This window comes from Suricata suricatta, chromosome 9 (genome assembly GCF_006229205.1).
Source record: "Suricata suricatta isolate VVHF042 chromosome 9, meerkat_22Aug2017_6uvM2_HiC, whole genome shotgun sequence".
NCBI lineage: Eukaryota > Metazoa > Chordata > Mammalia > Carnivora > Herpestidae > Suricata > Suricata suricatta.
Window position 1 is genome coordinate 96,308,290 of NC_043708.1, and position 16,545 is coordinate 96,324,834.

The 16,545-nt window shown below is 41.8% G+C and overlaps 1 long non-coding RNA gene across 1 annotated transcript in view; it reads right to left on the reverse strand.

Moving 5' to 3' along the window:
- Positions 1-1,091: 1,091 nt before the first annotated feature.
- The window catches only part of LOC115301776, a 99,653-nt gene continuing 84,199 nt past the window's right edge, over positions 1,092-16,545 (reverse strand). Inside the window, exon 4 of the long non-coding RNA XR_003913277.1 lies at positions 1,092-1,826. This is a non-coding gene — a long non-coding RNA (uncharacterized LOC115301776). The remainder of the gene's footprint in view (positions 1,827-16,545) is intronic.

A 16,545-nucleotide genomic window follows, 5' to 3' on the forward strand; every position in this document is an offset into this window, starting at 1 on the left:
AGCGAAAGAGTAGGCCCCAATGGATCTGTCTGATGGAGGTTGGATTCCCAAATGAGCTGAACCACGTGAAATATGCTAGGAACACAACAGGTATGAGTTGGGTGCAGGAGTGGGGCACTCATTTTAATCACTGTTTTGAGTAGGAAGAAAAAAAAGCGATAGGCCTACAGCTTTGGGCAGATGGTTAATGTTAACAGATGGCAGATAGAAAGAAGTACTATTTTTATTTTAGCTATATTCTTCAACACAGTGCCATAAAACTAGGGATAGGCATATATTATTCAAATTTTTAGAAAAGTGAGAGGTCAATTTTAGAAACTGCAGATTGAATAACAACTTATTGTTATGATAATAAAACAGGAAATAATGAAATGCAACATGTATTGAGGTATTACAAGATGAGCATGGTGCTAAACGTTTGCTGTATATTATCTCATTTTAATCATCACATCAACCCCCTAAAGAAAGTATTATTATCCTCATTTGACAGATGAAACTGAGGCTCAGAGAAGCTGAATAACTTGGTGTAGCTCACAATAAAAACCCAGGATTTCAACCCAGGTGTGATTAACTACCAAACCTGTGTGATTCAGATTCTAAAACCAATTGTTCAGGATTGTGTAGAAAATAAAGTGGTATTTGTTAGGAGCCTACGCGAGTTGATTAACAGCCCATCATGCCAGACTATATTTAAACCACTTTACAGGAAAGTTATACCCACAAAGTTCAGGGAAGGCAGTGTTCTACAATGTCACTGTAAAGAAGAAAGAAGAGGAAAACCAACTTGGCCAACAACAGACTAAATAGACTCGTAGCTGGACTGATCATTTCCTAAAAGTGTTACTCAGTTAGTGGAGCAAACCTACTCATCAGGAGGCCTCCGCTACCCTGCTGAAAGACTCTGAATTTGCCTGGTCCCATTCAACAATTTTATCAGCGATTTGAATAAACTATGTATGACGTGTTTGTCAAATTGCAGAGGACACAAGAGATAATTATTATATTAGATAACAGAGCAAAAATTGTTTCTAAAAATCTCATCAAGTTGGAATGTTGAGTCACAGCAAACCAGATGAAAAATATGAAGGGAAAAGATGCAAAATCGTTTATTTAGGTCCATAGTACCTTTTAGGAAGACATTGGAGAGAGTAGGCGAACAGCATCCTGTGACAGATGCTAGAGATGTTTAGTTAACTACACATTCAATCTGATGATATGATTGTTAAATGTAAAATAAGTCTGGAACAGTGTTAATAGTGTCAGGATAAACGACACTATTCCTTCCATCCTTAGCATTAGACAACCAATTTAGGTTCTGGAAATATTTTTTGAGTGGGTTGTTTCAGTTTTCTATTGGTATAAAATGAAGCACTCAAACTCAGTAGCTTAATAAATGTTATTCTTATCTCCCATGATTCTGTGTGTTGATTGATCTCCGTTGTGTACCTCTTCTCTTGGTTTTGCTCGGAATCTCTCTTGCAGTTGCAGTCAGTTGGCAGCTGGGACCTGCTTTGAAGAACTCTGGAGGCTCTTGAGCAGGAACGTTCAAGATGGCTTCCTCGCTCCCAGAAGAAGTTCTCCACGCGCCATCCTATCCTCCCAGGCTTTTCCTCCGCAGCAGAGCAGCTAAACTTTTTACATGTTTCCAAGGAGCACAATGACTCTAAGCATCAGACTTTCTCAAGACTTATGACTAAAAATGGCACAGTCACTTCTGCCCACATGCAATGTAGGTCAAAGGACAGCCAAGATTCAGGACGGGAGGGACTACACAAGCACATAAATACCAGGAGGGATCATTCATCGGAGGCCATCTTCGGAGTCCACTGGAGGAAGACAATTAGGTTTATAATGAATTTTATTTTAAAATTGATATATAAGGTGAAAGACAAATACATTTGGGGATTTTAGCACCCACATGATGTTTTATAAGTTCACTAGAGTTTATTTCAAATTTTGGGAGGACTGTGTACAGAAGGCGGTTTAAATATATCCTATATAGCTCCGGGGCACAAAATTAGGACTAGAGGTAGGTTTCAACTCAACTGCTATGTCTCCAGTTGTCAAGGGTGTGGAGAGAAGCTTCTGTCTGAACAGGAAGTCATACTAGATAGCCTCCAAGGCCCCCTTCCACCTCAAAAATGAAACTTCTAATTACCTGCCTTCTCCGGTTAATTATTTCTTGATATATTCTATCTCCTCAGCCAGATTTTAAGTTGAAGAAGTTGACCAAAAAAAAAATTTTTTTTCTGGACTAGCTTCTAGCGTTAGGTCTACCAGCAGTCAGCTGCCATGTAACTTTGCGTAAATCACTTAATGTCCCTGGGCCTCAAGTTGTTCTGACAAAGGAAGGGGTTGAATTGTAATTTCCCTCCAGTAAAAAGTGAGGATAATCAACAGCAGCTTTGATGGAATTACTTTAAGAATAAAATGGAAATGAAAATAGGCAAAATACTTTAGATAGCAACCGGCCTATCGTGCTTAATAAATATTAGCTTTCATTGTTCCCATGAGGATGACAATGATGATGTTTTCTGATCCTAATGATTTCCAATGTATACAATAAAATCTTAAGTTACTTTAGACCTTCACTTCTTCTGCTCAATGGCAATCAGGAAGTAACTCATAATTATTACTGGTCTAAGTTTTCTCACCAGGTAACTAGGTGCCCACCATGACCTTGTAAAGGGCAAACCCTCGATAAACAACTGATTTAAATTTGAAAGGGTTTGGGCAACAAATGTGTTCTCCTGCTCCATGTCAGCAGAGGGCGCCAAATAAAAGGAACAAATCATTTCTCTGATTAGGTATCAAACAGAGTGAGACAGGTCGGGGGATTTTAGAGGTATACTTATTCACCCTTCCTACTCTCATTTTATAGATTACAAAACAGGCCAATGGAGGAAAGGAGATTTCCCAAGGTTACAAACTAATAAGTGGTAAGATTATCCAAAAAGCAAGCCTGACTCAATCCTGGTTCCTGGATCTTTGCCTCATGGTCTTTCATATGCTACCATAATTGCTTTCTTACTCTTCAAGGAAATTAGCTGCAGATTACTGCAACTTCAATGTTCTCTGTTGCCTCATTTATCTGATAGCATAGTCTTTGGGTTTAAATCCTGGCTCTGCCCCTTACTAATTGTATGACCATGGGCAAGTTACACAGCTTCTCCAAGATTCTGAATCATATTTTTTAAGTGGTTATAATAATTATACTTCTTTCAAAGGAGGAGCAAATGAGGTAATGTGATATAAAATGTCTTGTAAGGCATTTCATGCCTTGAATGCATGAGGTGCCTTAATAGATATAAATATCCATTTTTGTCAAAAGAAAATATTTTATCTAAATGAGTTGAAGATAGATAATGTAGGTCTCAAACTCAGATGCTTCCAGAAGCTAGACATTTAAATAAAGTTGTCTGGGTGATGCCTGGGTGGCTCAGTGGGTTAAGCGTCTGACTTCGGCTCAGGTCATGATCTCACCATTTGTGAGTTCGACCCCTGCATCAGGCTCTGTGCTGACAGCTCAGAACCTGGAGGCTGCCTCGGATTCTGTGTCTCCTTCTCTCTCTGCCCCTCCCCCACTCACATCTGTCTTTCAAAAATAAATAGATATTTAAACAAATTAAATAAAGTCACCTGGATATATAATAACAGAGACTTCTAGGGACCATGGCAAACCTCAGAGTACGTGACCAAGGGAAACAACCTTTACTGGAAAGAAATTCAAGCCCACTGTTGTCAGATCTTCCAACATGTTGCGAGAAGTTGGAAATCTGGGTTTTTATGTGCAAATTTTTGATTTTCAAAAATATTGTACAGACCAAATAAAATCCAGGCCAGCAGCTTGTTATTTTCAAGTTAATTTTAGAGTGCCATATGCAGCAGACACACAACACACTAGACTTGAGAAATTCTGCCCAATAAATGCAGGGGAAGATATTATGTCTCTCATTTGGAGTGCCAATAATATGAACCCACAGGAATGTTTTTCCAAGGACCTTACTCAGCAAACACACTGAACTCCCGAGGATTATTTTGCAATCTCTAGAATATCTTCCAGTTTTACTTGGTGACTTTAGATTTTCTGCCCACTCCATGGCTGATGCCATTTGAGTTACCACAGTCTTCCAGCTTGACTATAAATTATACATTCCACACTGGTATATTTTTTTCTTTACAAGGTAGAAAATAACATTTCACAATTTTATACATAGCATTCATTTTTATTTAACAGCTACCTTCATTAGATATTCATTGAAAAGAGGTTCATGGTAAGCCACAACTAGGTGGGGGAATTTTCTAGACCAAACTTCCAATACACATTAAGAATAACAATCACTTTGCTTCAGTCAATAACAAAAAAATAAACTGTAGGCACATCAGAATTGGAAAGAGAAAATGTAATGAAAATGAAAATAAAAAAGGGGGAAGGTGTCAACTAGCAGAGTGGTTCAATCCAAACTTAATAAAGATCCTTGAGTGTTCTCTACTCCTCCACCTTGGCAGTGTAAGCCCCAAGGTTTACGCTTCATTTCTAGAGAGTATCTCTACCACCATCTCCCTTTCTGTGGGAGAAGAAAGGCTGATTGGGAAACATTTCGTTTTCATGGTTTCACTAACTTGAAAATGTACTCAGCCTGGCAGTTGTATTTATAGGTAGATGTGCTGCAGGCTACTTTTCTGGAAATTGTAGGAAGGAAAACCTTTTGTTTAAAACTGAGGTGTCCCAGATGGCCAACAGGCACATGAAACGATGCTTAGCATCACTCATCATCAGGGAAACACAAATCAAAACCACACTGAGATACCACCTCACACCGGTCAGAGTCACTAAAATGAACAAATCAAGAGACTATAGATGCTGGCGAGGGTGTGGAGAGACGGGCACCCTCCTACACTGTTGGTGGGAATGTAAACTGGGGCAGCTGCTCTGGAAAACAGTGTGGAGGCTCCTCAAAAAACTATCGATAGAACTCCCCTATGGCCCAGCAATAGCACTGCTAGGGATTTACCCAAGGGATACAGAAGTGCTGATGCACAGGGGCACATGTACCACAATGTTCATAGCAGCACTGTCAACAATAGCCAACTCATGGAAAGAGCCTAAGTGTCCATCAATTGAAGATTGGATCAAGAAGATGTGGTATATATATACAATGGAGTACTACATGGAAATGAGAAAAAATGAAATATGGCCATTTGTAGCAAAGTGGATGGACCTCAAGGGTGTCATGCTAAGTGAAATAAGTCAGGCAGAGAAGGACAGATACCGTATGTTTGCACTCATAGGTCTAGCAGGAGAAACCTAACAGAGGGCCATAGAGAGAGGAAGGGGGAAAGAGAAGTGGGGAGAGTGAGGGACACAAATCATGAGAGACTATTGAATGCTGAAAATGAACCATGGACTGAAGAGGGAGGGGGAGGGAGGGAAGAGAGTGATAGTCATGGTGGGGGGCACTTGTGGGGAGAAGCACTGAGTGTTATATGGAATCCAATTTGAAAATAAACTATTAAAAAAAAAACAAACCCCACTGAGGTGTCCCATTAGCATGGCCAAATGTGATTATGTTGACTTGGTTATATTAGCATTTGTTTCAATACTTCAAAGGAGCTTTTTAAAAATAAGCCCAAGGATATTAAGAAATATGACTCAGCCAGGTCAGTGGGAGTGGACCAAGTTAATGAAAGCAGGAGACAGGGAAGCCCTGATAGCTGAGATGGGTGCTGAATGAGACCACCCAGGAGAGGACCAGGGTGTCCTGTGATCCAGAGGCTCAGGTCTAGTAAGCAGTGGAAACCAGAGCCCTAGGGAGAGAGAGAGAGAGAGAGAGAGATGGGGCACGGATTTCAATGTGCCCTCCCCTCCCCAACTCACTTTAATATGGAAAAGCTAGTGTAATATGAGAAGAGATTAAAAAGAATTTTACATTAAAAACTGAGTGTAATATTTATGAGACAGCAAACAGTAGTGGAAAATAACACAGGAGGCTGAGCTCTTGCCTGCTGACTCGGGGGCCTTGGGCAAGCTGCTGTACCTCCTTGGGTTTTAATTTTACAATTCACAAAATGAAAGATTCAGAAGATAAAAATCGAAGGGCTCTTCCAAGTCTTATGTTATACAGTCAGGCATTTCCCCCTGATGTTTTATCGGGAAAAAATTCAAGTCTATAAGAAAGAAATTGAACTAACATCCATATACTCTTCATCTAGTTTCACTGACTGTGAACATTTTGCTGACATTGCTCTAATTTTCTGTCTCTATCTATCTGTCTGTCTGTCTGTCTGTCTCCTACCATCTACCAATCATCTGTCTATCCATATAACCACAACATCATAATTACATCTAAGAAAATGACAATAATTCCATATCTCTAATATCCAGCTTGTATTCATATTTGTAATTGTACCAAATTCTCCCAAGCAATTTGGATTTTAGCCTTTAATATTTTAATATATTGAACAGCGGTTCTCTTTTTCTTTTTTAAAATTTATTTGCATTCACCTTCTGAGCAGTCCAGTTATTTTGTAGAACATTTCACATATTCTGGATATGGTTGTTTCTCTGTCATGAAATCTTGCATGTTCTTCTGTCCCTGCATTTTCTGTACACCGAAAGTTTAGGGGTGGTGACTTGTCACATTCAGGTTAAACACTTCGGGCAAGAATGCTTCATGGGAGGTTTTGTGTTCTTCATGTTGCCTCCCACCAGGAGCAGGTTCATGTCAGGCTGCCCCAGGAGTCATGAGGTTAAGTTTGATCCTTGGTTAAGGTGATGATGGCCAGACTTCTCCAAAGTAAAGGTGCTGTTTTCTCCTCCTTTGTCATTAGTAACCTTTGGGTTAACACTTTGATGTCATATGAACAAACCTTTCACCCAACTGTCTTGGCACCATTGAGATCCTTACCTGAATCCATCATTATGTTGGGTTTGTAGGGATTGCCTTGATTTACCTTGCCTCCTATGTTTATTAGCTAACATCCTTCTGTAAAGATGAAATTTCCTCTTTCATTTCTTCTCTCTCTTCCTCTTTCTCTCTTCCTCTATCTCTCTCCGTTTCTCTCTTCCCCTCTGTATGTGTGTATGTCTCTCTCTCCTCTTTCCTTCTTCCTCTCCTTTATATTACCATGGTCTCATGAATTTCCTTCAATATTTAATTTGTAATCAGTTACTCTCTTTATTATTTTTGGTGTCCAAATGGTCCCAAATTTGGCTAGAGCGAGTCCCATTAAGGTGGATCTTGTATCCCTTTCACAAGAACACATGAGTTTTTGAGTTCCTCCCTGCTATCTAGCAATATAAAATATTTCTGATTCACTTCATATTTGCTTACATGGATCTGAATTCAATCATTTCCCAAGGAGTCTTGTTTCCTTGTTTCCTTTTAATGGAGAATAATATTTACATCAAGATCTGGGCAATAAGTATGCTCACTGCTACTAACTGTTATTACTTATAAGTCTTTTCAAGTGGGCAAAACTAGGATGATATATATATCTCCAAAAATTCACATATTCAAATTTAATATAGGTTTTTAAAAATTCTTTTATTTTCTATTTTCATTTATTTTATAGTAAACTTTTGATTACTAATAATATTACTCTATCTAATTATTTGCTTTTTCCTACAATATTTATAGTTTCAAAATTTTAATACCAACATTCCTAATACCGAATAAACACACTAAAGGTTTAGATGCCACTGATTTCTTTTTATTCTTAGAATATATCCCACCAAGTGGTGGTCATATCATATCAAATATGATATGAGGGTCCTCATGTCAAAATTTACTTGAGTCAGTTCTCTTCTCTGTGTGGTTATTTTATTAAACTTTTTAATATTTTTTAGTTTATTTTTGAGAGACAGAGAGAGACAGAGCGAGCAGGGGAGGGTCAGAGAGAGAGGGAGACACAGAATCTGAAGCAGGCTCCAGGCTCTGAGGTAGCTGTTAGCACAGAGCCCGACGTGGGACTCGAACCCATGAACCGTGAGACCATGACCTGAACTGAAGCCGGACGCTTAACTGACTGAGCCACCCAGGCACCCCGTGGTTATTTTATTGATACAATATACAACTAGATTTATTTTTTAAGTTGTATTACAGTTTAGAGATTGCTTCTTTCTGTTTCCTTCAAATTATTTTTTCAAGTATCTAAGACATTCGCATGTTCCCATACCTAATCCCTCCATGTCAGTCCCACATTTCCCCCTTATAGGTTTTAATTTCTGGTTTATTCTTCCTGTGTTACTTTTTGCAAAACACACATGTACACACACACGCGCACACACTCACACTTTGCTATCTTTCTGGGCAAAGGATTTGCTTCTTTTACTGAACAATATGTCCTAAAAATTACTCCAAATCCATTTGTAAATATCTTCTTCATTCCTTTTCATGTATCTCCAGGTCTTTTCAGAGGCATATTTATGAAATGAGCCATCAGGAAGCAAGAGCCAATAAGTACCTGACACCATGATGAAATGTTTTAAAATTGAAAACAGTCTTTGACACCCAGTGAACCAATTTCCCCACTTTATAATGTGGACACTGAGGCAAGAGAGGGAAGTGACCCTCCCTCCATCCCATCCTTCAGTGTAGTATGTGACCCAAATCAGAGTGGCTACCTTAAAAAAATTTTTTTTGATGTTTTATTTATTTTTGAGAGAGAGAGATAGTCTGAGCAGGAGAGGTCAGAGAGAGAGGGAGACACAGAATCTAAACCAAGTTCCAGGCCCTGAGCTAGCTGTCAGCACAGAGCCTGACACGGGGCTTGAACCCACGAACGTGAGATCATGACCTGAGCAGAAGCCGAATGCTTAACCGACTGAACCACCCAGGCCCCCCAAGAGTGGCTATCTTTTAATGTGGCTATTTTAGCTGCATTGATTGGCCCAGGATGAACATGTGACCTTATCCAAGCCACTTAGAGTCCCGATCAGGGGCTGTAAAAGTTAGAAGTAGGGGAAAACAGTCTTTTCCTCTCTGGTAGCAAAGCTCTGAGTGTTAGAACCTACAGCTGCTGGTAGCCAGATCCCCTGCTGAGTGGAGAAATTCTATCTGTACTAGGAAGACATAAAGCCAACACGTAATGATCAAGAGAGGCGCCTGATGATACTTGAGTCCCTATGCACCGCAGGCCAGCTCTACCTTCACCTTTTCCACAGCGGGAACTGAAAAACGGCATGACTGTCAGTGAAGCAAACTTACTTCCCCAAAAGGTAGAGATGATGATAACTGGTAACAGTTGTAGTGCCAAAAGTACTTTACTTATCAGTAACTCGCATGATTCCAGAAAAGCCTTGGTCTCTCCCCAAGAAGGGCTATTTTTCCCACCAGTTTCCACCACTTTCTCCTGTCCAGCCTCCCAACTCTACTTCCTTTGCTAAATACTTACCAAGAAGGCTTCAAAATCCAGGGGGACTTCTATTGCCTCTGCCCTTCAGAACAGTGACCTTCAAATTAGTAGAACCCCCTTAACTAGGTTGTCTACACAGTTTCATCAAACAATCACAAATCTCCAACTGCCTGCCCCAGGACTGTAGGAAGTAAAGGGTTTACCAATGAATGATATTGCTTTTCTTTCTTTTTCCAGAAGGGGTAAATATATATATATATGGCCTAACCTTGAACACCAGAGGAAGAAGGGCTTTGTTTCAGTGGAATCCATTAAAATACTTACCCTCTCTCCCCCATTTAGTCACCCAGTGGTGCTGGTCAAAAAAGTTCCCACCAAAAGGCCCCACATTCTGGGATCTTTGTAGTTCTTACAGATTAAGGGTCTTCTGGTCATCAGACCCAGGTCCCTTCTGGACAAGGGACACAGCTCCACCTGGGTGGGTCATCGCTGGGGTCTTGCACATGGGCATTTTACTTGGGAGGAGACCTCAAAATTATCCAGGGTTTGAGGTGAAATGTTGACTCCTGCCTGCAGGCAGGTAATAAAGAAATGGAAAACACCACTTTAACTGCCAAACACTAGATTATAATATTAATTTTCAAAACAAATCTAAAGAGCTTCAATTTCTACATCCATCAGATGAAGAGAAATAATGCCTACATCACACATGAGTGTGTTGCTCAGGAAATGCTGATTGAGTAAGTGAATCACTGAACTACTTAATTTGCTGAAGAGAGGCATCAGAGTTCTTGGCTGCAAGCAATTGAGCCGCTACACCAGTTTGCATTCCCACCAACAGTGCAAGAGAGTTCACGTTTCTCCACATCCTCACCAACATCTGTTGTTTCCTGAGTTGTTAATTTTTAGCCACTCTGACCTGTGTGAGGTGGTATCTCAGTGTGATTTTGATTTGCATTTCCCTGATGATGAGTGATGTTGAGCATCTTTTCATGTGTCTCTTGGACATCTGGATGTCCTCTTTAGAAAAGTGTCTATTCATGTCTTCTGCCCATTCCTTCACTGGATTATTTGTTGTTTGGGTGTGGAGTTTCATAAATTAGTTATAGATTTTGGATACTAGCCCTTTATCTGATATGTCATTTGCAACTATCTTCTCCCATCCCATCAGTTTATTTCCTTTGCAGTGCAGAAGTTATTTTATCCTGATGAGGTCCCAAAAATTCCTTTTTGCTTTGCCTTTTGAGATGTGTCTAGTAAGAAGTTGCTTCAGCCGAGGCCAAAGAGGTTGTTGCCTGTTTTCTCCTCTAAGGTTTTGATGGTTTCCTGTCTCACATATGGGTCTCTCATCCATTTTGAGTTTATTTTTGTGTATGGTATAAGAAAGTGGTCCAGTTTCATTCTTTTGCATGTTGCTGTCCGGTTCTCCCAGTACCATTTGCCAAAGAGACTCTCTTTTTTCCATTGGATACTCTTTCTTGCTTTGTCAAAGATTAGTCGGCCATACATTTGTGGTTCCAATTCTGGGTTCTCTATTCTAATCCACTGGTCTATGTGTCTGTTTTTATGCCAACAGCATACTGTCTTGATGATTCCAGCTTTGTAGTAGAAAAGCCAGCTTTTCTAACACCAAGAGTGTGGGTTAGAACTATGGTAGGAAAAGACAGCCAAGGTCTCGCATACAGAAACAGCCCCTTAGAATGTGACTGCTGGCACCCTCACCCCCCAGTTAAGCCCCATGGCTGCTGGCACTGCAACACTGTGCCCTCTCATTCACCCAGTGCAACATTCCTTGGTAAAAAATCAAAATTGGTCCCATTCTACATTTCTGACTCTCCTAGCTTCGCCATGTAATGCTTGAAAAATGTATGAATATAACATGTGAAGAAATTATGCAATTCTGAATTGGTCATTTTTCCACATCCTGAGGAATTTGTTGCAAATTTAGTCGATACACTCATATCTGCTTCTGCCAGGGAACTGAGCATTTTTACAGATTAAAACTCAATTAAAAAAATAGGTGAATGGAAGGACAGATATTTGGGTAGACAGACAGACAAGTAGATCGTGTAATTTTAAAAACAGCTGAAGGAAAATATGTCTCCGGCACCTGACTCGAGCAAGTGAGGCCATGTGGACAATGACTTTCACCCTCAGCTTTCTGGCACCCAGGACTTGGAGGAAAATGTGATGGATTACATAGTTTTTAATTTTCCTTTTCACACCAGAATTCTATCTAGAGAGACAAAATGTTTTCTGGCAATAATATCCTGCAAAAGATTTTCTTTTGGGTTTTATATGAAAGTTGTTACATGAGCTAGTAGTCAGTATCCCAGTTATGGTTTCACAAACACAGAAAGGCTTTTGAAATGGGTATGCCTCACGTAAAATATTTTGTGAAGGCACGCTGCATCTCAGGAATGTGTCTGCCAGCTGCACTGGAGACCAGGCCCAGGTGCTGGGGCTCCTCCAATGTCGCCCCCCTCCCCCCCAGCCCGAAGAGTCTGGACGTACCCCTAGCTGTGGTGGGCCTCACCTCTCCGATGTCAGATGTGCTAAAGGAAGGTTCGGCCACAGGCTGTGCCTCCATAAGTGGATGAACCAGTCCCCCAGCAGGTCCTCCATAGGTGTAGGCCTCAGACTCCAGACAGCACAAGGCAGACTGCTACGTTATTCTGGAAGGTTTGAAACACAACACGTCCTCTTGCCCAGAGAGCATGAGCCTCAGCAGCAGGAGGAGGATCTGCAGACGGCAATGCTGCTACTTCTCCTGCTCCTCCTCATCCTCCCCTTTTTTCTTCTTCTTATCCTCCTCCTCCTGCTGCTTCTTTCTCCTTCTTCTTCTCTTTTCTTTCATTTTCTGGAGGAGCTCAGCAGTTTCTCCAACTCCCACACAGTAACAGAGCCTCCATTACCTGGAAAGCAGCCTGCCAGCAACATGTATGCTTGTTGGAAACCGCATTACCAAGGGTGGGAATGGCACGGAAGCCAAGAGGTAAGCCCGACATGGCTACATTGCACAGAGGAGAGTGGCCGAGAGCCTGCAAACTGCAGTGAGTTTAAATGCTTATAAAAATGACCCAAATGCCGGAAACCTCAACTTCATTTCAAAAAAAGGTTTGACAGAGATTTTTTTTTTTTTCTATTTTAGGAAGAAGTCAAGAGGAAGGCAAAAATAAAATCAGGTTAGTGAAATGAGGCGTGTCATCGAAGTGGTTTTCCAGAAATGCACGGCACGTGATCCCGCACAGGCCGGATGAGCGCTGCCAGAACACAAGCCAAATGTCTGCGCCTCCGTGCAAAGGGAGGTGGGTTAGGGTGACGCGTGGAGAAGGCGCCCAGACCCAGCTCAGCACAGGGAATGGTGGAGGCCTGGATGAGTAGGATGGCATTCTCCTTTCTTGGAAAGGACCCTGTTTTCTCATACTCCATTTTTCAACTGACTGAACTCTACTTCCTCAGGAGTGGGTGCAGACCTTACCATCTGGGACTCTTTCCCTATTACAGCACCCCAGACCCCCAAACCCCACTCGACCACCCCCAGCCTGGGCCTTCTGGGTTCCCAGAACACCTCTCACATCTTTTATTCAGCGAAGCCAGACGCCTGCCCCTTACTGAAGGAACATGAGTCACACAAGCAGGTAGAAGAGAAGATAAGAGTGTTCATGCACCCCTGTCCCATTTTTCGTGATGGGGAGAGAGGCGAGGAGACACAGGATTCTCCTGTCTCTGGAACAGACTGTTCCTAAAATTAGACCTAAAGTTGTCATTCTTTTACTCATGTCAGGGGACCTAGATGGAGGGCGGGGTGGGGAGGACAGCGCCTCTTCTCCCAGGCCACACACGGCCCCTATTTCCGTTCGCTCTAGCTCTTCCTTCTGTGGCAACAAGCGCTGGTGCCATCCACACCTGCCATGGCTGCCCCCCCCAACCCTCACCCAGTCCGGGTGCCCTGCCCTTCTCAGGAGCCAGTGACTTTCACCTGCTGTGGGGGACAGAGAGGCTGGGGATAAGAGCAAAGAGTGTGAGGTCCTGGCAGGGCAGGGGCCAGTGCACTGAGAAGGAATTAGAATTCCTGGGGATATTCCAGGGAGGCTGAGTCCCGAGATCTAAAGAGAAGGCAAAGGAAGGCGGGGGGTAGGAAGGAATATCTGGAAACTTTGTCTTCAATTTACAAGTGATAATGAAGCCCCTGAGACTAACATCTGGATAAAAGAGCACACGTGGTATGTGCACACACACATGAGTACTTGACTTTTACACCAACCTGATGACAAACATAATTATCATCTCAACCTTACACACCTGGAAACCTGGCCCTGGGGAATGCAATGACTATCCCCAAAGAACGAGGAACGTGCACAAGTGAGGACTGGGTTTTTCTGCTAACACAAGGTATCCTGATGATAAAAGAATCCATGAACTCTAGCAATTATTTCACATGCTGAAGAAGTAACAAAATAAGAAGACAAAAAAATAATGGTTATGACGAACCATGTTTGATCAATACGTTTCTAACAAGTATTATTTATTATAATTTAAGATCTATACACTTATGATAGTTTCACAAACTATGCACTTCCGGTGTCAGCTTATAATATTCTTATGTTCTCTAAGAGATTAAGGTAATCGATTATTGTATAAGGCTTCATGGGCTTATAGAACTTCACAGGATGAGGTAGAAAGCACATAGAAAAACATAGTCTTTGCTCCAGATTGACCCTGCATTCCAAGCAGGAAGGACCATTGTATCATATGAGACAAAGTGGTGTCTTTATAATTTGACAATTAAGAGTCAGTTACTGGGGCTCCTTGGGTGACTTAATCGGTTAAGTGTCCGACTTCAGCTCAGGTCATGATCTCATGGTTCATGGTTTGTGCCCCACATCGGGCTCGGTGCTGTGCTCAGAGCCTCCTGGATCCTGTCTTTAGATTCTGTGTCTCCCTCTCTCTCTGACCTTCCCCTGCTCACGCTGTCTCTCTCTCAAAAATAAATAAAAACATTAAAATTTTTTTTTAATTTTAATTAAAAAAAGATTCAATTACTGAAACGGAAGGCTCTTAGCACATACAAAAAAATGGAAGTTGAGCGGGGGTGGGGAGGGTAGGGGTGGGGGTGGCCAAGGTGAATTTACATACACCGCCACCAGGTGGAGCCAGAGTGCCATGGGCTGTAAAGTCTGCAAGGGTAGTTGGAGGAGTTGTGAAAATTGCAGATTATGGTTCTGGGTTCAAGCCCAAGAGATTTGAAATCACAAATTTTTCTATTCCTTATTTATTAGAAACATTTGCTAAAATAGAAAAATGCAAACAAGCTATTAACAAACATTTTAAATAGCTCTTTAGAGGAGTTTTACAAATGAGAAGTGCAATTACTTTTCCCCTTAATCTCATAAGGTTCCTTTTCTCACAAATACTTTCCAAAAAAATTATTGGCTCCTCCTTATGTTGCTTTTATGGGAAACTCCCTAATTCTCCGGGTTGTTTGACAAAACCTTCCAAAGCTCAGTTTCAGGCTATGACCTATCTCCCTACCTCGCCTTCTCTCAGCTAGTCAAAGAACGAATGGTGAAGGGCATTTGGAGGGTGGTGCTGAGGAAAGTGATGGAGAGTGACCAGCTATCCTGGTTTGTCCTAAACTGTCCCAGGAAAACCCCCTTAGTCCCAAGAAAACCAAAATTATGTATATCCAACTTCCATTTCAGACTGTCTGCTTGAAGACCTTCAATTCTTTCCATCCGGGGGAAAATGCAATATATCCCTACCATTTGATGAATCTTGGAATTCCTGTATAAAAAGCCCTCCTTTAGCATGATCTTTGCTGCCAGGTCAAGGGAAGGCTTTATATGTCACACCAAAGGCAGGTTACACAGAGAAGCATAAATGTGTGTGTGATGTGGTGCCAATCCAGAGCAAGCGAGGCAACCGTGTCATGTAAATAGAACCTTGAAGAAGTCTCTCAGTTCGGGCAACGGAGTGGTTCAGTTGTTTGAGTGTCTGACTTTGGCTCAGGACATGATCTCATGGCTCATGAGTTCAAGCCCCACAGTGGGCCATCTGCTATGAGCACAGAGCCCATTTTGGATCCTCCATCCCTCTCTCTGCCCCTCCCCTACTTGTGTTCTCTCAAAAAAATAAATTAAAAAAGAAAAGAAGTCTCTCAGTTCATCGTGCCAGAGGCTGACCCTTGAGACCTCTAATGAGGCACCCCTGCCGGTTGGGAGGGAAGCAGGAAGAAAATCCACCCCAGCTGACACAGGACATCAGCTCCAGAGTGACCACTGGAGGCTCCCAGAAGAGATATATTTAGCTCCGCTCGGTTAATAGCCGACCCCCTTGGATCTCCTCAGGAATGCACCAGGGAGAGTTCTTGACAGTGACTTGGGAGCGAAACAAGGCAGACAGGTTCATAAGTCGAAAAGAAGAGTATCTTTAAGGAAATGACCTAAAAAACGAAAAGGATGACTCGATAGGGATTAGAGGAAAATGTTAATGTTATTTTGCGAGTTGCTTTCCTTAGCAGTTTATATTCATTCTATTCATTTCCTGTGTTCCTTCGTGTAATTGGTTCAATCATCATTTAGCTTTTCTGTAGGACAAGTGTTCCATCAAGTTTGCATCCTTGGGGACATAGTACTAACAAATCCTTCTCCAGACACCTGTCACCTGCCAGCACCTGTTAATGATGAACCCCATGGGATGGGGTAGGAATGTTCTTAAAAACTGAGATTTGGTAAGAATTGCCTTCAAACTCTCCAAAGAATAACCCAGAGCTGCTGGCTGCAGAGGCCGTGTCACAGGAGGATGGCAGGGCCATCTCGCCCGAGGCCCTGAGTGTGTGCAGACAAATGAACAAAGACGACACAATGGCACAAGCACTGTTAGGACAACACATTTATTTATGAAATCTGAGGCTGGGAAGCTGAAGACAGCTGAGAAATATGGTTGAGTTCCTAACTCAACAATGAATAAGCAGGCTCTAATTTACAATTGCACAGAGCGTGAGACTGCCATATGTTATGTAAATAGCTGTAGGTCCCTTTAAGACAAGGAATGGTGTGAAGACAAAGCTCTTTTGTACTATTGACTGAGGCCTAACCTTGATGTTCAGAGAGTAAAAGGCCACCTGGATAGAGTCACCAGATAAAATGCAGGATGGCCAGTTACGTTTAAATATCAGATAAACAA